This window comes from Acromyrmex echinatior, chromosome 4 (genome assembly GCF_024713525.1).
Source record: "Acromyrmex echinatior isolate Ae372 chromosome 4, ASM2471352v2, whole genome shotgun sequence".
In the NCBI taxonomy this organism is placed as follows: domain Eukaryota; kingdom Metazoa; phylum Arthropoda; class Insecta; order Hymenoptera; family Formicidae; genus Acromyrmex; species Acromyrmex echinatior.
In genome coordinates, this window is record NC_141855.1 from 5279744 (window position 1) to 5306668 (window position 26925).

Genomic DNA, 26925 nt, shown 5'->3' on the forward strand with positions numbered 1-26925 from the left:
TCATATTAGTGCTATAATGTATCATACTAAAAGGTTTTGCCAGAAGGATACTTTTATTTTTTAACGTACATTTTGAAATCCTCCTAATATAACGTTACATGGCAAATTGATTTTATGAAAAGTTGTAATGCGATTCTTTCCCCCGTGATGTTTTCTCCTTGAGATTCGCAAAATGCATTTATACCGGAGATGTACCCAGCCCTGGCTTCCTTGAAGCCCATGGTTTATTGTACTCACGAGTATACGTGCACACGTGACGCGTATGCGAGCGAAGTTTAAGGTGTTACGTTACTCGAGTCGAAAGTTTAACTACCGAGTTATCGCAGATAAAAGCACAGTTGCACATTGAACGCTTAGGACGCGTTGCAACCGTGCGGTACTCTGGACAGACGTTCAAATAAAATCGGACTGCAGCTCGGACATGATATATATCCGGTAAATTCGTCTTCTCTTGGAGAAGAAAAGGAATGCAGGAATAATCATAACGAGACACTTACGTCGTAAATATACTCAAAAAATGTAGCAACCGTATAGAAGAGAATTCATTGTAATAATAATATAATAACGACAATAATTCTTAATGTCTTTAATATAGAAACAATAAGATCTCGAATTATTGTTATTATTTAGGGAAAAGTAAGAATTTTTGTATTTTTCATCAACTAAAGTTGGCACTGAGTGTATAGATTATATGATTCGAAATAGGATATGGATTATTTATATAAATCTTCAAATATTTTTCGCAAGACTTTTTGCAAAAAAAACAACACGATTTCTATGACATGGATATTTTACATTACAGGATCGTGAAAGTTGCGGTGAAAAGATGTCTAAACAGTTAATGGTGCGGTTTGTATAATGGGAAAGAATAAGGTATCAAATATTATCAGATATTTATGTAAAAATATATTAATGAGAATTGATGTTACATGCAAAATTTATAGTTGAAAACAAAATGTAACATACTCTTCTTCCCATTCTATCTAATAATAATACTGATATAATTATCAGATATTTGTAAAAGTGTACTAATGAGAATTAATCTTATATGAAAATATTTAAAAACACTTACATATATTAAAAAGAATTAATATGTACTGATGAAAGAAAATTTAAATATTCATATATATTAATCAAAATTGATGTAACATGAAAATATCGTTAAAAAAAAAATTTAATCTTCCTTTTTTTTAATTCTTTTTCAGTAATACATGCATTAATATGAATTAATTTTTTTTATACACACATGAGAATTACAACTATCACGAACTCGGTTTTGAGTGTTAAATTATCCCAGACGTGATGTGAGTAAATGATGAATCTTGTCAGTGCGTAACGCCTCGGTGTGACACTACCACAGTTAAAAGCATAAATGATATCCAAATATAAAGTCAGAGGGAAGCTTACGCGAAATAAATATCACGTAGACGATCCCCGAGGATAAGGAAGCCGTGAAGAGAGCGAGGGGAACGCCAAGGTGTGAGAGGCCTCCGGGTCGTGGCCGCGGGAGATACAAATGATATCAGCTCGAAAACCTGCTCCGCGCCACCTCTTGGATACAGATTACACGGTCTGCATGCATGCACATATACATGCGCACGCGTGTATGTACATGAAGTCTATATGGACAGTCTACTTGTTTGCCGTCAGCGCGACGAAACCTTTCGATGCTTACGTGTTAACGAGCACTTAAAACCACGTGCCCGCGACTTGATGTATTTGAGTCGATGGCTTGAGTTTCTCTCTCTCTCTCTCTCTCTCTCACACACATATAATTATTTTGATAGCTTAATAAATTATTTTTAAATCTGAATCTAGTTAACTTTTTAGATACTTCAGCAAAATTGTTTTCTTCGTATAAATTCCTAAAAGATCTAAAAAATAAAAAATGTAAAAAATGAAAAATAATACACCTGTTATTAACGCGGATATGAATGGAAATTTTTCTTTTATATTCTTTATACGCAAATATATCGGCTCTTTATTTTGATAGAGGTTTCAAAACTTGAGGTGTAGTAAACTCGAATGAAATATTTAATAAAAGGCAGCAGAAACTCAAGTATGTGTTTATTTCAAAAAGATTTCGTCGACGTCACTTAGATATGTTATTTCCAAAGTGAATCATGTATGCATTTTCTCGCTCGCGTGAGAAATTTTGCTATGAAATACTGTACGCTCGTTTTCTCGATGAGAACGGGCGTGAGACGAAGAGGAAGCTGCGAAAGTCGCGCACCACGCAGTTTGGTACGAAATACCACGTCGGCAAATAATGGATATATTGCCTGGGCGGAAAGATTACTACTTGCGAATGACGGCAATTTCTTTCGCGGTTATGTGTACCCGTCGCCTGATGACAGGTTTTTTCGTCGCCAAGAACGTGGATTTCCTGTTGCTCGTCGCGCTATTAATGATACTGCCTATTTTTCAAAGAATCGGGAAACCGGGGAGACAAAATCCCGACGATGCCGCGGCGAACAGTCGATGGATCGAAGAAGGCTGTCGCACGCGAGATTAGAGCGACTGCACGATTGATTCAAAACGTGAGAATTTAGCGAAGATAGCTGACTAGGCAAGAGAACACGACTGATCCGAAGCCATCAATTTGGAAGGAACTTTGTAAACAGACAGAGAGTGACTCAAGACATGAATAATGGTATGCTTCATTCGTGGCCAATTGCCCTTTAAAGAGGTGCGACATCTAACCTCAGGATCAAAGCAACACTACCAATCTTTTAAATGTAATGAAGGGGGAAGGAATTAAATTTAAGTTAAAGTAAAATTAAAGTTAAAATCAAGTGCCAAAAAAGTTATGGACAAAATATTAGAAAAATCGCTTGAAGAAGGTCTTCTTTCACGAAAGCCAAATAGCTTTCTTTCTTCATTTTTCTTTCGCAGAAAAATTTCATAAAAATTTCTGTAAATTGGAGGCGTAAATTCGATTGGCGGTATTTTCTTGTAAGTTAGAAAAAAATCCAGGAATCTGATGTTTCGACGTTTGACGCATCCCGCGAGCTGCACGATTCACCGTGATTAGGAATCGCGGTTTACCGAGACCGGTTTCATCCGTTTGATCTCCTCGCAGATTTCTGTAATTGAAACGTGCGATTCGTGTGCTTGCCTCGAAAATATCGGCCCCGCGTTCATTATATCTTATTGCACGATATATCTCAATTATGTCCCAGGGACAGTCCTCACGCGAGAATAATAATCTCATGGACGTCGCTGGCCCGGCGAGCAGGGCGACGCGCTAATTACGGCACCCTTAGTTAGCGTGCTTATCGCCGGACGACATTAATCGCTCGCGTGCCACAGCTGGAGCCTCTTTTTTTTTCACGACCTTTAATAAAGCAGCACCCACGGAGGTACAATTGTTTATTCGTGCGAGTTCTCCGTTAAATCCGAAGTGTCCGGGTTCTTGAAGCGTGCATAAACCTCGGACCCCACGCTGGCCTGGCATCAGCATTTTTTACCTCGTCCCGTAGAATAGGTACGCCGTACAGTGTACGGGTAATGATGGATTTGAACGAACGTTCTTTCGTACCAACAAACTATTCTTCTCGCGATGTTGTAACATAGATTAATTCCTCTATTTTTCAATCATTTTTATATGTATCAAGTTTGATACAATATAAAATTCTTTTTTTCTTAATAATACAGCCACATTTGCGGTAATTTTAAGTTAAATTCGAATTTTTTCTCTCTTCTTTGAGAATAATTGTAAGAGAAAATGTTTAAATATTAAAAAAATAACAATAGAAGAAAATTTTAGTTATATTTTATCTTCAACTATAAATATCTTAATCATAACGTAATTATGCGAAGATATAAATTTGCAATTAGTATATTAATGAACAACAAAATTAAAAATAAAACAAGACTGCAAATCAATCCGAGATCACATTTGCTCGTGTATACGCACACGTGTACATATCGCGCGAAAATATATAACGCAGGCAAACTGTGCGAATGCTTCTCCACTTTATGAAATTCCATTTTATGGTATCTCGTCGGAGCCGAGGTCTTCGATTTGGTGCTGAGAACTGAAGCAACAGGTGCGACGTTCTAGCCTTTACGTCGCTGCCTTTAGAAGCTCAGGTAATACGTACGTTGTCGGGGCAAATCATTTTAAGAAATCTTTTATTCACCTTGCTACTATACCTATGTATCCGGTATCTCCTTTACCAGTATATACATGACGCCGAGCACCATGACTAAACGTCCTATCTCTTCAAAATTGTATATTCCGCTTATGGATATATTCTACGTGAATAAACTCGTGAATATCTAGCACACAATTATATTGAATACGGACAAATACATAAGAGAATGTAGAGATAATATACAGCAATATATATATAATAAAATAGATCGAAAAGTGTTTAAATATAAATGAGAAAAAAGAAAATCATGCTCAGTAATATTCATATGCAAACTCATATACAATCAGTTCTATAGATTGTGCTCTTATTCGGTTTGTCAGACTTGAAACACAATTATAAATTAAAATAATAATCTCATAATTAAATTAATTTATCGATTTAATAATAATGTTATTTATGTTAGTATCTTAAAAATCTGTAAATAACTTATTGCAACAAATATTATCTCAATCAAAATTCGAATATAGCAGTATGTTTTTCAAAATAATCAGGAAAGATCAAAAACAACCAATGATTGATGTGTGAACTGTTTAAAATAAAAAGGATTTCATATATATTTAAACAATTCCGTAAGTACTGAACATTTCGACTGCTAGTCTTAATCAGCAGCAATAAAAATTATGAACTAAACATAATTGGTTGAGTTAATAAAAGATAAAGATATAAAAGAAAATATGTTTTTTATCTTTTGCAAAGACATAAAGTTAAACCTCTATATATTAATAACTAATAACGTTATAATTACATTTTAATCTCTTTAAAAGAATTGCATTACAACACACTCTCAAAAATCAATGATCAATGAACGATGATTTATGATGAAATTTATAGCGTTCGAGATCACGAGTTCGATCTGTCGTTCGTCGAGTTGTTCGAGTGAGTTTGCGCGGTGTCGAGTACCCATCGCTACGACCGTGTCTCGGATCTTTTAAGCGGCAGGCAAACCACTCACGCGGCGCAGCGGACCGCGAAATCGACGCTCACATATGAACTGGGAACGGGAAAGGTTCCCTCCTCTCTTCTCTCTTTTTGCTTCTATATACCGACATCGAGACGGAGGAAGAGTAAACGGACCGTACACAGCCTCCGCTCGTGGCTTTCCGCGACCTTTTCCCCGTCTTTTACCACCGGATCACGTGTCATCCGACCACTTTTCCATTGAACTTCTCACCCCTGACCTCCTTCATAACTTCGCCGTCATACGTTTCATTTAGGTCCCTTCTTGTCTGTACCTACGACTGTCATAAATGAAAAATAATTTCAACTGCACAAGATCTCTTAAAATAATTTCACAACCGTGCCACAACGAGACGGGTGAAACGGTCGAATAATTTCATTAATTCACAGAAGATATAAATCCTCGGCGCATACATTTCGTGTAGAGACGAGAATATCCAGAGGTGTTTTTTTAATTAATGATCGCAAATTGCATCAATTGCACAAATAAATTGTGCTTCATGCATATATCGAAACCATTAAATTACTCGGTGAAGTAAAAAGAGTACCAACTACTTCGAGAACTTATGTAACTGTGAATTTTTCTTTCGGAGCATCATGAATAGGATAAATTTGCTTAATTGCTAGCGGATCGTGCATTATTACGCAAATTAATTCTTTCTCGTATAGAACCGTTTAATTGACGTGAGGGGCACCGCACAAGGAGCACGTATCGTCGCGAATTTTCATGAAAAGAGTGAAAAAGGGGGATGAAAGTGGAGAGAGTCGGACGATTGCCAAGCACTACCGCGTTCGTATCGTCCTCTTCCCGCAGAGAAGGGTAGCTCGCGAAGGGATGAATGTTGTAAGGGTGAGACAGAGAGCAAGAGAGAAGAGAGAAAGGAAGAGAGAAAGAGAAAGAGAAGTTTAATATATGCCTACCGAGAGAAGCTATAAAAATCAATACCTCAAATTACCAGGCGGTACTTAATTTGAGCAGCCAATGCAGCACGCCGTCTATCCTCTTTTCCTCCAACCCTGGTTACCCACCCTCTACCAATCTTGCGGAAATTCTTTTTCCATCGGACGACAAGACGTATTTCGTTGCATTCACGTGCATTTACTTCCAGGGGGTTCTGCAATTACACGGTGGAAAGAGGGGAAGGCGTTTGTAAATGTTAAAAAAGAAAATCCGCCATTAAAAGTATATACGAAAGACGACGAAGTATATACGAATAGCTTCCACGTCCTAATGATTTATGGGTAAAAACAGATCGGAATTATAATCGAGCTATGCAACCACGCATCTCTAATGGATAACTGAATAATTAGAAAGCTAGCAAAATATAATTCGCGTATCTCTGAGAATACGATAGCAGTGTATTGTATTATCAATACAGTGCAAAATAAAGTAACGCAATGGAAAGAAAGACTTCGATTTTCTACAGCATATAAAACATTTTCCATCTTTTCAAGTTGTCAATATTTATATTATATTTCAGAATATATATAACAAGATACACTAGACATTCAGAAAATTCTGAAACGTTGTGTGCAAGTAGAGTAGTTTGTAACGTAAAACTATTTTTTGTTCATATAGAATATAACGGTTATAAAGAGTAAAATACCCCTTTGAAAAAAAAATTAGTTTTTTTTCTTTCGAAGCGAATATCGTCGATATTCTAAGAAATAAAAAAAGATGTTCTAAATGAAAGTTGTTTCAGAAAGTTGGTTTCAAAAGTACTTTATGATTATAATAAAAACTTTTTTTAATTAGGGATGGAAATATACAATAAAAAAATTTGTTTGTTATAATTATAAAGTACTCTTGAAACCATTTAAAAGAAGTGTTTCTTAAAAAATCGTAATTTCGCATAAACAAAAAATAGTTTTGTGTTTCGAAAAAAAAACTGTTCACACCATGTTTCAAAATTTTCAGAATTTTCGTATTGCTTAGTGTCCCTTACAAGTCAATAAAATTTTTAATTTACCTATAAATGTTTCATTTGTAACACATGAAAACCCACAATGCGTATAGAAATTTATTTAAGAACATTAGACACATTATGTATGTATATATATATATATATATATATATATATATATATATATATTTTATATACATATTTTTTTATTATATATTTATAATATCTATTATTTATGTAATGTGTATTACATATATATATATATATATATATATATAAAATACATATATATACATATATGTAATACACATTACATAAATAATAGATATTATAAATATATAATAAAAAAATATGTATATAAAATAGAGCAAAGTTTTTTTGTCCATTTTGAATGATAATATTTATGTTTCTACATAGCATATATTGAATATTTTAAGGTCATGTTTGTGTTCTTAAAAAGTAGTCATGATTATATAATACAATTATAAGCATGCGCTATACTGTAAAGAGATATTAGTTAATGCCGTAAATTTTGATATTACTTTAAGTTTGAAATTAATGGAATAGTCCCCCTCTGTCCTATAAATAATTTAATGCAAAAGTATTATATATATATATATATATATATATATATATATTTGAAATTTCTTTGAAAGTGCAATTAATTATGTAATAACTAAAGAATTAAATATGTATATGTATGTATATTAATATTTAGTTATTTAGCTATTATGTATTCTCTCTCAGATGTATTTTCAAAGAAAATTTTTTTTAACGGCATTGTTTATTTAGACATCAGTATATGAAACGTGTTAAAGTTAGCTTCCGCGATTTGCCAACGTAATGCTAATTAATTACTCCGGCGGAAAAGAAAATGAGATCTCGTAGGCCTCGACCCTCTGGCAGCGGGCAAGATTACGACTCAACTCCAGCGGAAGGGTTGTAGCGTCGGTGCTTGATTTTATTGCTCGCCACCCGACTTCTCTCCCTCACCGCCCCAAACCGTCCAGGATCCTAGTGCTTTTGCTCACCGAGCTGGGGATCCGCTTTCTTTTTCCTCTTCTTTTTCTTCCTTTCGCCCGGCTACGTCCCAACCTCTCCGACGTAGAAAAGTTTCCTCTCTGTATCTGGTTATGTCCTGCGTTTTATATATCGCTTAAGGTCAAACTGACCCGCACAACGATGACCGAGAGAAAGCTTCTTCTCCATCAAGGTCAAGATCGTTGCCTGATATTTCCGATATTCGTTTCCGCAAGGAAACTTGAAACTTGTATGACTCACGTGAAGTTATAGGTAGAAATTTTAAATGCTTATATCAATTAAGTAATATAAAAAAACAGATAATTTTTCTTTTCAATAAAATAAAATTACATAAATTACTTATTCGATAAGCTTTTTAAAAATATGAGATACGGGTAATCAGTTTTATTTATAGTTTACGCCTTAGTATATTATGCAATTACTTTTTTCTTAAGACAATGTTTATCTATTTTCAGATTAATGCGCCCAATCGCCCTGTTAGAGCGTTCCTTGCACATCTCTTTGTGTCTTTAAGCCTTGCTTTTACGTTCGAGTTAACATGTCCCCATGTTAATGCACTCCCTTTAATAAGCTAAGAAAAAAAGGGCTGATTGAGGCCAAATATTAATTATTAATAATTTGAACTCAGTATCAATGATCGTTATTCTTATCATGCCATCATTGAAAATTAAACATTTGATGTTTTTCGTAAGTCATTGAAAATTATAACATATATATTTCTTTAGAAAATGACAAGTATTTAAAAACACTGTTTATTCTGATGCTTTGATTTAAACATGCATCTTATATTATATACATAAGCTTGTAAGTTATTTATGTAAAAGATCAACAAGATTTCTCTTCACTAAATCTTCACTTAATCATTAACATTATATAACACACATAAAACAATAAAAGTCAAAATGATATAAGAAAAAAAAAATTTTTTTACAAAATAAGTGAAAAACGTGAATAAATATCTACTTCTAATGCATAAGTCGTGCATCAATATATTACTTGGATTTTTATATTTACTGCTCTTCATACCATCTTTTTATACACAGAATCCAAAGCAGAAGTAGAACAAATACATAATTTATAAGATTCATTCGAGATACGACTTCGTATTTAAAGCGAATCTTACGAATTATGAATTTCGTGTACTTCTACTCAGAAATCTTCACATTTCATTAGCTATTAATCTTGAAAGCTAAAGCTCGCGTATGTGAAGAAACTAATTGCAAAGCATTAAACTCATCGCTTTATTTAAGGTATAATATCGCAAGTACGGTGACTTAAGTATTCAGTTAAGATTCTCGACCGCGCGCACGCGACGGCTCTCCATCTTGCACGAGAGGTTGCATCAAATAGACACAACGACGATTCTCCGACAGGTCAAATGTAGTCAATTAATATTCCTCTGGATTAATAAGCGTCCCCGGTTGAAAGGCGCTGACTTACACAGACATCTACAACGAACGACGAACGTGCACGTGCACGTCGTTCTTGCGCGCGTATAGCAGGTTGCATTCGTGGCATGCACTGGAATTGGAGAGGGGACGGTAGAAGAGAAACGTGAATGCACCGCTTGCAAGACCGTAGATCTTATAGCCTCCTCCTTCCCCTGAACTGACCATACGCTACATTGCGCTGGTCATGGTCGTTTCGACTTGTTCCTCTCTTTTTCTCTTGTTCTCCTCATCGTCCTTTCTTTTCTTCTCGCTCCATCTTCTTCTCCGTCTCGCTCCCTCTTGCCCCGACCGTTTGCCCCCCTCTGTCCCCCTACCGACGGACGGATCGCAAGAAGGAGGAAAGAGGGGGTAGACGACCCGAGAAAAGAGGGAAAACGAGAACGAGGTCTGAGAGGGAAAGTTGCCGAGGGTTGGGTGATAAATTGATAGTGGACGTGCGCCATGCGCCCCCTCCCCCTCTCACCCTATCTCTTTCCTTCTCTCTGTCCCTCGTCCGACCGACAGACCGACAGACCAGTAGACCGAATGACACCCTCACCCCGAAGTGCCAGTCGGTTGGTGGTGCTGCTGATACTACTTGTAGAGTGGAATTAAATGGTTAATGCGATCGTAAAGTCACGTAGTCCATTATGAATTGGAGATACTTGGCCAGAGATGTTAGGTCAAGAAGGCAATTAAAAGCGATCTGTGAAATGCCTATAAGTACAAATATATTTTATAAATATTTATCTACAATACGTATACACACATGCATATGCTTATGCATGTAACAAATAAACTAAACTGGGAAATATTAATTCTTTGATAGGATGTTTTAAGAGAAAATGTGTTTTCAATTTCTGGAAATGTCTGTCTTATGTTATGAAACTGAGAACATTGTATGATTATATCATTATTTATCATTTGGTGCTACTTCTAAGGTATGGTTCCTTTTACTTTGCTACAACTTTTTTTATTAATTTAAACTGAACATTATATATTTTTTATCAATTTATATTAATTTTTAGTAATGAAGATACATACATTTACTTGTTACCGTTATATTCTTTAATGTCTGGCGTTTTGATTGAAAAAAAATTTATTATAACATGTTCATTTTTACGTTGATTTTCACAGTATCTAATGTGATAGATAATGTGACGAAACGATATATAATAGAATGGCACCGAAGGGTTCATTCCGCAAAATGTATCAAACTTGAATAAACAATGGATATAGACATTAACACGAAGACCATTTAAAATATAGATGAAGCAATAAACCTATCCAAATTACATTACATGAAGACTTTATATCAAATCGATTTACCTGCGTGCGCATATTACTATTACAAGGCCTTCATGTTACGAACCTAATTATTTTATGCCATGCTTCCTTGCACCAAACAAACCGAATCCGTAAGTACAGCAAACTTAATTCGACGGGAGACAAAAGCAAGCTCTTGTTAAATGCACGTAAAAGAACCACAGTACATACACCTATAAAGCGTAAACGTACAAAAGCGAAATATCGAGGAACCCAAAGTTGCCGCCGTCACCACCGCACCTCCGACGGGTCGGTGGTAGACACGACTTCCGTTTTAATCAGCACGAATCCAAGTTATTAAAATTCCTCCAGAATTTTAGCGGATGAATGGGCTCGATGGCTACCAACCGACTCAACTTGGCTTTGAAAGAAAAAGAAGTTCATTCATTCCAATAGAACGAAAGATATAACGCTCGCTCGCGCTCGCCGGGCTCAGAATATCGGCAAACTAAAAACGTTAATTTATTCAATGGCAAAAAGGCATGAAGATACGAAAGCGCCGTAAGAGATGAGCCCAACGGTGAAGAAGAACGGAGGAGAGATACGCGCGAAGGATATTGTGGACAGGGAAGGATTGAGCAGGAGGAGGGTGAAAAGTCATGGAAAGAGCCGATGTACAGTCAAACGATTGCCTCCGGCAATTTTTACAGCGGTGATCGAGCTCTCGAGTTTCATTAGTTCTTTTTTTTCTTCCTGATTTTTCTAATTAATTATCGGTATTGAGTGGTTCCCGATTTGACTTTGTAGCCTTTAGCGAGGTATGACGGCAAGATGAAATGACCACCCGCAAGAATAATCGCAAAAAGCTCGAATAACCGAACGAATTAACTGTCCGCGATTTATCCTAAGTTCTGATTGAAGAGTCCGTCTTGTTTTAAATGATGAATCGACGATTTCCGATAATTGCCGGCTTTGTATTGCTCTGCGCTTATCATCGTAGACATTTTCTTTGGAGAAAAGACGATTAAATCTCAATAATTCCACAATTAAAAATTTGTACTAAATCTGGTAGTAAAATATAATTTCAGATAGAATTATATTTAGAATTGTGATAACAGTAGTAAACTATTTTACATATTTTAAGTGGTGTGTGTGTGTGTGTGTGTGTGTGTATCATCATTTAAATGTAATTATTTCTCCAATATTCTAAAAAATTATCTGATTATATGTTATAATATCCCAGATTTCATTGCAGTAGAATTTTCAAATATAGTTCCATAATACAAATTATATAATTAGAACAAAAATACAGGCACATGATGCGTGTCCTGGCGCAGTTATTTAAACAGATGCAAAATGCTAAAAAATGCAATTTAACCAATGCAATGTAACTTGAAACTTTCGTGTTGGAATGACGTTGAGAGCACCATGTAATGTAAATTTATCGCTGGCGCAACCAACGATTAACCATTCACGATTTTGTTCTTCGGATCAAGCCATCACGCGCAACCGGGTGGAAGTTTCTGGGAGCATAGTCGGTACGTTATAATATAGTGAAAGTTCTCTTGTAAACGTGGTCAGTATACTCTGTACAGCCAAAGATTAATTGCCTGCGAAACTTTTAACCGCGACTTGGTGCGAAGACGAGGCAAAGTGATGCCGCAGGAAAATACGAAAAATTGGAAAGCGATTCTCGCCGGCCAAGCACTCGTCTTTCGATACACTTTCGACAAATCGAGCAGTGAATTTCTTAATGCGGTGCATCGTCAACGGGCAACAGTCGATAGAATCGGCGATTAACATTTCACGATTTCTCGCTGTAGATTCATCTCAGCGAAACTTTCGTGAAACGTATAGTCGTGAAACGGCAGATCGATTAAAACAATGCTGAGGGAGCGAAATAATGCAAATTCGTCGTATCCATAGAACGCACGATTAAGCATTCGCGATTCTTTTTCGTCGGGTCTACCTCCAGCAGTTGCAAACGGCTGCTGGAATTTTCTCGGAGGATGGTTAGCACGTTGTAAGACAGTGAATCGATTGTCTGCGAGGCATGAAGGAAGAAAGAGAACGGTGGATACTACGAGCATAGGGTACGGAGTTAAGAAAATGCACCGGATGCAAGACTCAAGCAAAGAAGTGCAACAACAAAATTGCCATGTTTTCTCAACTAGATAATAGTCACACTACAAGTTCAGTGGGGAGAAATCATAAATGTAAAATTGTGATTTCTAATTGAGATAATCATATATACATGTGTGTGTGTGTGTGTGTGTGTGTGTGTGTGTGTGTGTGTGTATCTTTACTCTTATCATATCTGAAAATAAAGAAAAAAGCAGAATTGCTTTTGTACGAACAACTATTTATTCTTTAATTTGTGAATTAATTATATAACTTCAAATAATTTATTTATTTTTTTAATTACGCTTTCTAAAATCACTTAATGATTTTTTTTCAGAGGTGCTGCAAATGCGACCCATAAAATTTCAATTACCTTTGAAATAGCGATTAAAATTACATGCGCATAATTAAAGCGACAAAGCGACGTTATCGGAGCATTAATTATCCCAGGGAATAATTCATCTAACCAATCGATGAGAGAGGGCAAATCGCACAAAAAATTCAGCGTCTGCTTCTTTTGGAGGCTTGCCTCGCCGCAACGATGGAAGTTTCCTGGAAGGTGGTCAGTACGCTGTAAGGCGGAGGATTGATTGCCTTCGAGGTTTCACGATGAAGTGGCACCGGTAAGGGTGACGGAGTAAGACGGAAAGATAGACAAAGTGAGAGAGAGGGGGAGAGAAAGAGAGAGAGAGAGAAGAAGGAACGGGGAGAGACCAAAGAGAGACCGAAAGAGCAGGGTACGGGAGACCCGAGTAGAGTCGAAGTGGCGAAGGGGTGAGTCAAGGGTGAACCGGACTGAGAATGCGACCGTAGTACGCGCAGGGAAGGACAGAGGGAAGGAGGGTGAAGGAGGATGACTTGTGGTTGTGTGTCGCAAGATAGGGTTGCTATATACCTCGCGTTCTGTCCTGCGTCCGTCGGTCCGTTCGTTTCTCGTCCGCTTCGGCTTCTAACCACTTCACCCGCTTCATCCTCTTCCTTTAAGGTCCGTGTCCGAGGGGTAGGATGGACGAGGTGGTTGCGCGCGAGGGTGGCGCGCGCGCGAAGGGTTCCAGGAGATGTTCTTGCGCTCGCTAGTAGCTTAGACTCTCGCGTGTATCATCAACTCGGTGAAATTGTGTGTGAACCCACACGCGCATTGTGTTAGTGAATCATACATGTGCGCGTGCGGGCCGAAGCAAGAATACCGTGCGGTGCCATGTCGCGTGTGTATGTATATATGCGTCTACATAGGTATTTATGTGTGTATATGTGTGCGTGCAGGGCCCCGAGAGTCGACTAAGGAGTTAGAAACCACCATGCGCTCGCTTTCTCGCGCGCGCTTACTCGCCTGACCATTTATTTCGAACAAGAACATTAGCACTGGACTGATCTATCAGGTGGCGCGACTACTTGGGCGCCGTGTGTTAATTCGGTGACTTGCCAGATCGTTTAAACGCATACATTATACCTATATTCTTATCGAGTAGATATAGCACGAGTATTCATACTATTATTAGAAATTTATAAAAGATGTGTAAAATATTCGGAAAAACGCTTATGAAAAATATTTGATTCATGATTTAGCAAGACTTATAGGTAAGAGATTTGTATTAATTTTAAGTAATGAAAACTTGAATACTTAAAATTATTATATGATTTAAAAATGTTATATTAAACTTGTGAAGAATTTATATAATAAAAGCTTAAAAAGTTTGTTCTTATTTTCTTTTTCGATGTAATGATATATTTCTTAATATAGGTATATAATTTAAAACGTAAGTATTAAGAAATATATCATACTTGCGAACAAGAAATTACAGCACCCTTTCTCATACTAGAATGAGACAGCATTAGTCTTACTAAATTCTGATTCAATTTGCATGTCGCATATCAAGACTTCCTATCGCAGCCGCCATCATAAAAAAAAAAAAAACTTCTCGACCCTCTTTTTACAAAACGGGTAAATCCGCAATAACCGTCGCTGCCATGATTCTATCTACGAAGCGATAACTCGAGCAATCCGCGACGGCGAAGGCGTCTTCCTCTCGCAGGAAACTGAACGCCCATCGCGGAAAAGTAACGGTTCTTCAAGAGATGGAAAAAGAGCACGCCCGTTGCCGCCGTCGCAACTGTCATCGCCGTTGCCCTTCGCGAACGATCGATACAACGGATCGACATCGCGCGACCGATTCGCGCCGGCGGCAACGTGCGAGAGTACACTTTACAGGATGACACCCGTTAAATGCCGGAGCTCCCTGGTGCGGAGACTATCGGACGAGGCATGTAAGGAACTCAGATATACACGAACACACGCGGGACGCGGGACACGTCGGTGTGTGCGGCTGCACGCATACCATCCTGCGCGAAATCTCACGACAAATACACACATGTGTGGAGAAGCACAATAATTACTATAGGTAGCGAAGAGGTGGGCGCAAGAGGGGGGAAGGGGGTGGCTTGGCCGGCAATCGATATATACACACACGCAACCGGGTTACGCTACCGGTAACACCCACACGCAGGACACACGTACAAGCACGGTTTGGGGGGGTACACACGCGCGGAGCGGCCGGCGCACACCGTCTCACTGGTTTACATAAGTGAAGTTCCTTGGCCACCACCCTCAGTCACCACCTCTTATATACCCCTCTGTCCTCCCACGCCACCCCCCGGCCGCCTTTACCTCCTCCTCCTCTTCTCCTCCTCCTCCTCCTCTCCTGCTCCTCCTCCTCCTCCCGCTTTCTGCCCAAGCGTTTCTAATTTGCATTCCCCTCCGTTGGCACTCCTCACCCCCCCTCGACCCTCCATCCGTCGTCTCCTTCGCGTCCTCATCCCCCAACGACGCCATCCACCCAACAACCCCCGTTGTCCGTCTTGCGAGGTTTCACGCACACGCGTGTCCCTCGTCCGTGTATCACGCGTACGACGCGGGGGTTCGTGGGGACCGGGAGGGTTGCGAGAGACAAAGAGAGAGACCACCCTTAACTTCGGCCCACGGAGTAAGACGGCCACAGGATACGAAATGAGAGTAAGAGGGAGAGAGAGAAAGAGAAAGGGGAGAGAAAGGAAGAGGAAACGACGAAGACGACGATCGGTCCAGGGGCTGCTGCAGTTAGGTTAGGGCTGCTTGTACCTTCTTAATACCTTTCGTCGGCGGTCCCCATATACCCTATACGACGTAGCCCTATGGCTTTCGGTCGTTAAAGCATGGCGAGCGATCTGTGTCTCGCGCGAGAATGCATCCTCAAGAGTAAGAGGGTAAGCTTCAGTTGCCTCACGGAAGCATAAAGAGATTCCGTACGAGTCTTGTGAGATCGACAATGATATCACGTTCTGATTTACTGCCCGTGGATTACAGCAGAAAGTACCGCGACGCGGATTATGGCGATCGCTATAAGAAAAACAACTTCCAGAAAGCACCCCTAAAATCCATTCCGCGTATCAATACTATCGATGTTAAAAGGGAAACACGCTCAAGTTAATTTCAAGATTTAGAATAATTTGTAATAAATATGTCAATCTTTTTGGAATAATTATAGGGAATTTATCCGCAAAAAAATTAATTAATATTGTATAATTTTTAATTTCCATGTAACTTCTGATTTTTTTAAAGATACTTATCTGACTTCTTATTGACATGCAACATGGTGCAATAAGAAATCGTGAGAAGAAACGTATGGAACAAACTTCTCCTTCTGTACATTTAAACATTAATGCTAGTAAAAAAGAACAGACGGTCCGTTTTACGAATAATTTGTTAGATGTGAAGAACTATATATTATTTAGAATGGTAATGGATTTTAAGATGACATGTGACTGTTCGACATAACTTTTTCAGAAAAATGCATAAACATTTTAAAATTAACACAAACTAATAGATGAAAAAATATCATAGAATAAGTGATATAGTAACATACATATGTATATGATTGTAATTAAGAGTTATATTCTATTATTAATTTTGCATATTATTGCAAGAACTCTGCATCAACTCGTTTATTCATATACTAATCCTTCTACCGTCGGCAAAGCTCTTACGAATAATTAATAAAAATGCAGCAGATTCTATGCTACTCGCGAGCGACTTTGTCCAAGGAAAGAACTCAAAGTAAGATGGTCCCGATCAGCGGAAACTTTCCCTCTAATTAAGAAGACAATGTACAGAGTCGGTACAACGCAGCGGACCAAAGACGTCGCGCTTTTCCTGGCAGGACAATGCCGGCAATGAAGATAAAGAAGGGTCGTGGCAGGCATAATTCCGAAGTGCGTTAAGAGATCCGACTGACTGACAGATCTGTTGGGGATGGATGGCAGTAAGGGTTACGAGCATCACTCATCAGTAGCGGCCATATTGCCACCCCGGCACTCCTCCGCGGCAACCCCCTCACGCGCGCGAGAAGAGCGCGAGCCCTGATAATTCCCCAACCCCCTGGCACTCTATCTCCTTCGCGTTCCCTCTTTTCACCCTTCTTCCACCCTCTGTATCCCTCGGCTCTTCCTCTTCGCGCTCACGCTCGCGCTCGTTTGCTCGCTCGCCACCCGCTTTCACCCCCTTCCACCCTTGTGTCTTAGTCTTACTGGTTTCTTCTCCTTTTCTCCCTTCTTCTTCCAGCGGCGCTTCTTCTTCTTATTTGAACCCCCGGCGCGCGGTGCCCGGGCTGCTTAATGAGAACCTCCACCTCTTCGTGCCACCACCACTACCACTACCACCACTTCCACTACCGCCGTTGCCGCTCACTCTTGGCCATCCCCCGGCACCCTTCGCCAAGCCTGCCCGTTCTCCACCGTCCTCTCCTTCCAACCGGCAACGTGGGGTTCAGCCGACTCCCGCCGACGAACTACGACCCCTACACGCGGCCGGCTCGCCACACACGCGAGACATTTTAGACTTTTAATATTGATTACACCGCAGAGATGAAGGTTCGTCCTTAGCAACTACAGGCATCCTAGTACGTGAGCTTTTGAGAGGGACGGCTTGAGGAAATCATCTTGTCGGGAGACCATCGGTATTGTCCTTTGTCGATAAATTCTATCTGCCGCCACAAGAGAAAGGATATTCTCCGTTACGAATAAAGAGTAACTGGGGAGTCTCCGAAAGTGTATTTTTATGTATTAGAAGAATAAAATATTTTAAATTCATGAAACGTAATTAAAACATTCGAATCTTATTTTATACTATTTAATTTTACTATTGTCGCTCTTGTTTGAATATTTTAATATTTCTGCTTCAACTCTTTTTTTTTTGCAAGTAGAGCAGCGAGATATTTGTATTTATTAGCCGCGACGCCCTCCGGGCATATTTTTGTATACAGCTTGTACAAAACAATAAAAACAAGGCCAAGATTTATGAGCTTGCGCTGCGGTAAATGGAAATAATTTTTGTTACTTATAAAAGTAGAAATACGCGGCGTTGAATATAGTCGAAACTTGCTCGAACTTCGGGACGCGAATGTATGTGCCGAGATAGTTCGAGTCTGTAATTAACCCTTACCAACTTAGCGGTGCCATGTGGAATCATATAGTGTCCTATTCATTCGGAGTAAATTTGTGAAACGAAGCTATGTACATCAAACGCATATCAACATATCAACAAATAAATTTCAATTTAAAATTAAAATCTTGATCACTCAATAATTATCTTTAAATTTATTTTCATCATCAACTATAGATTAATTAATAATTAACCATTAATTAATTAATAATTAACGATTAATTAATTAGTATATGGAATTATATGTTTATTAGAAAATTGTCATTTAAATTACATAATTGTCTAATAATAACTTTAATAATATTTGTTAATAAATTGTAAAATTTTACAATTTATTAACAAATGTTATTAATGTATAATTTTACATTTTTTTTTATTTGCAGCTATTATTAAAATTAATGTTGTCAGTTCTGAGATACTTGCATGTTAATTTTGTTGTTTACATTATCGTTATATAGAACTTTTTAACCAAATATTGTATAGAATAATATTACACGTGAAAACTTTGAAACTGCCAAGCACGGTAAATACAATTAAGCATTACAATGGCGACGATCTTTGACATCGGATCACATTATAAGGTGCAACGCGACCTCATTGCCAAGCGCTGTGTGCAGGGTGACGCATATTTAAAATGGATACGATCGTTGACTTTCGACCTCCATGATCAATACTTGGTTCCCTTGTACATTAAATTTAGTCTACAAGGGGGAGTTATTACCGTTTCGTGTGTAGTTAACCAAATCGGAGTTCCAATCTGATTCGTATGTCCTGGCCATTGATTACATCCAAACGAATTAGGTCACATGTAAATGAAAGCCGTAAATCTATCCCCGCCCCTTCCCGATTCTTTCTCGGATTGTTCACTGGCACACTCACCGAAATTAAAATGCCGCGCAATAGGAATGGGTTGTGCGTGAAATTAATGAGTCGAAAACACATGCATACGTTCGATATACACACAAAGTTGAAAATAAAAAAAAGTGAAATATAAAAACTAACATTTCGAGCAGTAATGAAAAAATATTTCAACTCGATTTAGAAAACACATTAAATAAGATATAAAACATACTCAATAGATTAATTATTAAAAAAAAAATTAATAATATAATTAACACGATGAAACATAAGTGAAAGTGAATATTAAAAATGTAAACAATCGGAAATTCTGTGGCTTTAAATTTTCTACCCTTCAATATCTGACGTGCGTAATCTCACGATAGTCTGCATAGCGTTTGCGAATACAAATCAATGTAAATGCAAATACACGGTAGTTTAGCAATATTTTATGACCAATTCCCAAATTTAGGTAGATTAAGTGATCCTTTCGAATCTTCGTTTTTTAGTTTTATGATATTGATTATAGTGCATAGAGAGATACATATATATAGAAATAATACACGGTTTATATATATCTTTCAATACGCTCGATGTCTGCAGAGTCAATGCAGTACCAGAGTGAGCGCGTGATCTTATTTTTCTTATAAATTATTCAAATTACCATAGAAATCATCTAACTATAGATAAAACATTCATCTCTAATTACTTAACGCGATATCACACGATGAATAATAAATGTTATCACGATCGTTCTTTTTAGAAATTGCAACAGGTGGTGACATGTATTCCTAACTATCAAACAACCTTAAAACGTTATACTATTAACATTATCTAATTAATATTACCACGTGCCTGTATAAATAAATAATGTTTATAATTTACTTCCACTCGTATCATTTTAAAATAAATGCATAAAGAAATTCTATCGTTGTAAGACCGTTTATCGGTTCCGATTAAACTTATAAACCAACTACGCGATAAGAATGAATATCATAAGTACTTAAAGCCGCCATCAAATTACCTTAGCTATACTTTTGATCGTAAGCAAGTTTCAAGGTTATCCTTTCGACGTACAAAATCTATTCTTCTTAGGGTAAAAGAAATCTTTTTTAAATCACATCAAAAATTTTACGTTCGGAATTGGATTGCTCAATTATTCGCGCCTTGTCGAGCTCTTTACTGTGCTCGACAATGATTCATGAAAGTCATCTTAAAGTCGGAAGTCCCGAATTATATCTTGAACGGCCAACGTAATATATTACAAACTAAGATTGTATCATGGGACAAGGAATCACATTAAAATAGTAATCTATTAAAAAAAAAACAATTTTACCGTATAAAAAAAGATATTTTATAAAAATTTCAGAAACAAAAATATTACAAGAACATACAGATATTCTTTGATATAGACTTTGAATTCACGAAGATACTGTTTAATTTTATAGTATATATGAACCAATGTATGAACTTAAAGTGACATATTAGACGTAAATCGCAAAAATGTGCAAAGATAAAAAAAAAAAGAGTATGAGAAGATGTTTAATAATTCAACCATCTAACTTTGTACAAACTTAGTAATTGTAATAATATTAGGTGTTGGAATTAATTCGTAGCGTTTTTTAATGAAAGAATGTTATTTATTTCACATGAGCATTAAAAAATACATTAATGAAAGTACTTCCCATCACTTGTAAAACGCTACGAATTAATTCCAACACCTAATAATATATTTCAATGCCATGTATTGAGCAATCCCCGTCCTAATTAACTGTAAATAATTAATCGTAAATAATTAAAAAAAGTTGATGCCATTGCATAATAATTCAGAATGAAAATATGTTAGATATCAATTAATTTTTATTTTAAATGTGATTCAAGTCTACATTATTTTCCACATATCTTAATTATAAAAATAGTAGAAAGATTTCTTGCTAGAACTACTCATCGCTAATCGGTCCACCTGGAGTCGCGACTGCGGCGTTTACGTATTTCCGTACGCTCTTACGATAATAGGATTTATATTCCTACCTGCCACGCGATGGGATTCGCGGTGTAACGCGGATTAATCGGCGCGGGCTGGATCGTGGCGAGGCCTTCTCCCTAACCGCCACCGTCCGGACGTCGTGCCGATCGAAACGATCCACTAAACCGATCGCGCTCCTGCTGCGTCGACCACCCTCTTTTGCACCGCGGACGACCGACGTCGTCCCGACTCCTCCGCGTCTCATCTCCGTCGTCGCAGTCACGTCTTCCGTGGATGAACGGGGAAAAAGGACGGGTGAATTTACAAGAGAAAGGAAGAATGAGCTTAAAAGATGGAAAGAAGGGGACGGGGGACGAACGAGAGGATAGCGGTCGGGAGTGGTGAGAGACGCGGGGTGTCGGCAAGGGGATGGTGGTAGTACGCGCGGGGAGACTCCGTGAAGAGAAAGGGGATGGCGAGGGGTGTACGGCCGGTGGGTCGTTATTTTTGTGCCTGCTTCGTCTTTAATTTCTCCCCACCTTTTGCACGGCGCGGCGCTGACGCCGCGCCGCTCTACTCCGCGCCACGCCGCGCCGCGACGCCGGGCAGAGGAGTCGTGGCGCGCTGGTTGGTGTGCGGTTGTCTTAGTTCGTATGCATATCTCAGTGCCTCACATATTGATTCAGGGCGTCATTACGCGTCTTAGCTCGGCCCACTCCCACCACTGCTTAAACCACCCTCCACCACCCTCTTCCAGTTCTCGCCAGCCCCGTCCCCTCGCGGCACCGTCCCCTTGCCCTCGACCCTCTTCTCCACCTTCTTCACCTCCAGCCACCATCGTCCTTCTGTGGCTCTCCTTCACCCAACTACCCCGACTACCCTGCACGAACCTTTACTACCCCCCAACTAGAAGAATCTTCTTGCAGACCGGTCCTTCCATATCCCTCTCTTCCTCCCCTGTCCTTCTAACTCAAGCGACACGCAAGTCTCGAATCTCTTTCCCTTTCTATCCCTCATCCTTCCCAATCACGTTTCGTGTTTAGAACCCTGTATGTGCTCGCCGAGCGTGCTCGCCTTGGGGAACACGTGGGGCTGCCGCGGCGCGTACATATATTCGCGTGTGTCGTCGTCTCTCGTTTGCAACTTGCATAATCGATACGAGATTAATTCTGATATAGCGAATGCTTTGTTTCTTAGCGACGACGAAGAAATTGTCGAAGACTTACGTTCAAAATTATATAGGCATTTAGGAATTTATTTCATGCGACTTGTATGAATGTAACGCTGAATCTGAAGAATCATATGATTGACTATGTACGAATATGTTTATTTCAAAATCAATTATCTATGTAATTGATTGATATGTACATTACTATATATAAAATATCGCCTTTATATATTTAATTAATAATAGATTTTTATATGTTCTGTTGACAACAACAAATGTTTTATTGGTGATAAATAGGAATTTATTAAGTGTAAAAATAATTGAAATAAAAAAATTTCTCCGAGCTAGTAAATATACACATAATGTGTGTATACTGTCATTAACTCGTTCCTAAATACAAAAATTAATATAATCATACTTGATCATAAAAATTATATAACATAAGAACTTTTTAAAGATTAACTTTGTAAAAAAAAATGAATTTTGATCCTAACTTAAGAAACGTCATGTTTCGTATTTCAACTATCATAATATGTTTCATATTTTATATATAAAAATTGTTTAGATGTATATTTGACGTAATAAAGTCTGTCCATTAAAAACTCTATTTCCAATTAATTATTTAATTAGCGAACAGTAATTTAATTAACGAACATAAAGCTAAATAATTTTTATTTAAGCTTTTAACGTTACACTTAAAACGTAAAGATAAACAAAATTTTTAAGGTTTTATTATAACATTGATTTATGTTTATTATTTTAAACTTTTATTATCATCGATTGTTATGACGCTAGTAATGGCATCTAACGTGCAAATGATTGACTATGTAATATAAAATACGTTTCTCTCACGATACTATGTACAAAGAATACAATTTTTATAAATAAAAAAAGAACACTCGAAGAAGTTTCAATTAAAAAACTATACTAATTATGATTAGATATGTATGAAAGTATAAAACTTTAATCAATATACGAAATAATTCTACAAAAATTAGTTGGCGATCGCTTATTTACCGATGTATGATAACAAAAGTTAAATAATAACAATATCTAATATTATTAATTGATAGCAGTAAATATATAATATATATATTTGTCATTTCAATAACTTCACGAATTCAAAAAATTTCATTCTTATTATCATAATTTTTGTTATATTTACCTGCAAAAGATACACACTTATATTTATTAAATTTTAAGTATTTGCAAAGAGAAAGCGATTAATAGAACAACTTTAAGTTTCTATTTCAAATAAGATTTCTTTTGCGAATTCTCAACAGAGAATATATTCTATTTATTCTTTGTCATAAAAAAATTAATCTATCAATTTATCGTAAATGATTATTATTATATTGTAAGTCTCGAATACAGTAATGAGCCATTAATATCGTTCTAATGATATAATCAAAATCATTAAAAATTAGACAAAAACGCAAGAAATTATTCATGCAAAAGATATTAAATTCACTCATCAGCTGCAGCATTATCATTCTATCGATCATTTTTATGGACTCCGATTTTTGCTGCGACCTACAAAAAAATATCCCGTCAGCTAGATATAATCTCGCTTTGAAAAAATGCGCACACATAACATGATTGTTCAATCATTCGATATTGTATTTGGTATTTTTTTGATTGCGCATCGTCATATCCACTGAATACAAGAAAACAATAATATTAATGCATCATAATTTCCTACTCAATGTTACAACTGTTATTCTTGACGAAAATAAAAATCGAATCTTAAGTCGAATGTAAGGAGAGAATAAAAACGTACATAAAGCTTTTAATAAAGCTTTTAGAAAGCAAAAATTGAAACAATGAAAGATAAGAAAAGCGTAAATTTCATTTTTACATTATTGTCTTAATTTTTGCCCATTTTCCAGAGCCTTTATGCTTATATTACTCTCTCTTTATAATCAAGCGATTTACACTTTGATTTTTATTTTCGCGAGGAATGTATGTATAACATATATTATATTATTTACATTTTTATTGTTAAGAGAGAAATCATTATATAATATTTAATACATTATATACATTATATAAATACACTATTTAATACATTATATAAAATTTACTGTCAGTTTTTGTGCGAGTAATCAGCATTCTTATTCATTTTAATCGGTGTTTCCTCAACTATATAAAGATTTCTTCGAGAGTGAAGAAAAAGATGTGACTATTTATCGGCACCTTGAAACACATTATCGAGAGTATTCCGACAGAAAACGAATTAACGACTGTAAAATAAACATAAATTTCAATACTTGGAAATAACATATACGTCATCCTTGCAAGGATGAATATTGCAAGGATGAACAAATTATTAATCCGATCGTGAACATATAATGCAAAATGTTCGATTAAAACTGTAAAACTATTAGGTGTTGGAATTAATTCGTAGCGTTTTACAAGTGATGGGAAGTACTTTCATTAATGTATTTTTTAATGCTCATGTGAAATAAATAACATTCTTTCATTAAAAACGCTACGAATTAATTCCAACACCTAATAATTGCCAAATTCCCCTCCATCTTAAATTGCGTAACTAATTTAAAACGACTAAAAAATTCGAGAAAATGCAAAAATTTTAGTCGCAACGTCGGAAACGAATACATTAGATTTTGCATACATTAATCTTCGTATTATCAACTTTTTTTTTATTACTAATCGGAACATCTCTAAAATTTAAGATAATTTGCCTAGAGAGAATTACAAATGCGAAACCTATGAATATATACATGTATCTATATTTATTTTTATAAAAAATTAAATTTTAACATCTTTAAAATCATGTGTTTTCTGTTAATGCATAAAAGAAATAACTTGTTTTATTATTTTTTGAGTCAATACACCTCAAAATAAATAAAATTCAGAACAATCTCTGGCATCACTGGCAAGGACTTCTCCACTGGAAAGATATAATAAAACAAACATTTAAAAGCAAAAAAAATTTTTCATCTCAAAATTTAACCCGTATAGATGTTTCGATGATCAATGCTATAAGATAATGCATTTTATTTATCAATTATTAACTTTCAAACATTCACTATTCGTAAAACTGGACTTTTTTTGCTTTTATAACCGGATACCGGACAAAAATTTCCAAAACCGGACTATCCTGTTGAAAATCGGATTGGCAACACTAATTAATACAATTAATACACGCCAATCATTCGCGATATTTAATTACAACAATTGCCCCAACGCTTTATTCTAATCTCTCATCCTAATTCAAACCACTCGAAATTAAAAGATAAATTGAAAAATATAAATACCATTTAATTATGACACAATAGAAAGAAATGTTACAGATCTTTCGAATATTATGAAACATGTATAATTCAGTTCCTGCCTAGTCGACACTGATTAAATTTAACATAATAAGTATATAGAACATAATATATAACATCCAGAGAGGATTAGAAGTTTAAAATATTATTTTTTTACCTTTAAGTATGAAAATAAAACGAAAAAATAGAACTTTATTTTTAATTCTGATTATGTGTAAATATTTTTGTGGTGTCATAAATTAACATCTGAATAATATGATAGTAAAGGGGGAGGCGTACATTTCATGTGGCCTAAATGGAAATTCATTAAAAATTGAACTGGCACGAAACGTATTAAATATAATAGCTTGAAATAAATATAATTGTAGTCCATTCCGAAATAAAAGCAGGAATTTTTAATATATTTTACAAGTGTATTTTAAATGCAAATTTCGTTTTAATTTTTATTATATATATTTTATATATATGTATTATTATATATATTATATATGTTTTGTTGAATACTTATTGCACTCACTTATGTGTATCTAACAGTATATGTATAAATACATTTATACATTTAATGTATATAAATCTGGTAACTGTTGAGAAACTAGGTCATAATATCTTGTTTAAATATTATTTCCGGGATTGTGAGCAAGAGCGCTTAACCGAACGAAAGATCGATTAAATAACATAAGGAAGAAAATCGAAATATAAAATTAGATGGTCACCGTTAAAGATTTGAAAGTTTCAAGAATTAAACAGTAAAATCTCGCACACACATCAATCCTCAAATTGTAATCTAATCTATTGTATTATAAAATAATTAAACGGTTGGAGAAACGATTCGAGTATCTATACATATTTCAAATCCAGTACAGTATCTATTTGTCTAATATTTGGCTAAATATTAAAAAAAAAAAAAATTAAAAAAATTAATTTATAAATCTAAAATATAAAAGAATCTATAACCTATTAAGTTAAAAAAATCATCATTTGCTTTTAAATAGTAAAGTCAATTTTTGTTGTGATATCAATGTTTGAAATTACCAATATTCTGCAATTATTCTTCGTTTTTGATTTTGCGAACGAAATAAATTACAAATTTGTGGTCAGCTAATTATTCATACAGATTTGCTGATGCTGCGCAATCGGTCGCGCGGCAGCAATTACGCGGTACGCATTTGCACATTTCATACACGCATACATATATATATATATATATATATATATATATATATATATATATATGTAGGTACGCGTAGGGATCGAGAAGGCTCGTCGTGCAAGTGAAAGTCCACGTCGTCGTCCCTGCGGAACGTAG

The 26925-nt window shown here is 36.3% G+C and overlaps 1 long non-coding RNA gene across 1 annotated transcript; it reads left to right on the forward strand.

The window, feature by feature from the left end:
* The first annotated feature begins 2000 nt into the window (after positions 1-2000).
* LOC147909881 (uncharacterized) lies at positions 2001-18237 on the forward strand. The gene is made up of 2 exons (XR_015544745.1): positions 2001-2653; positions 13217-18237. It is a non-coding gene; the product is annotated as an uncharacterized LOC147909881 (long non-coding RNA).
* Positions 18238-26925: the final 8688 nt, after the last annotated feature.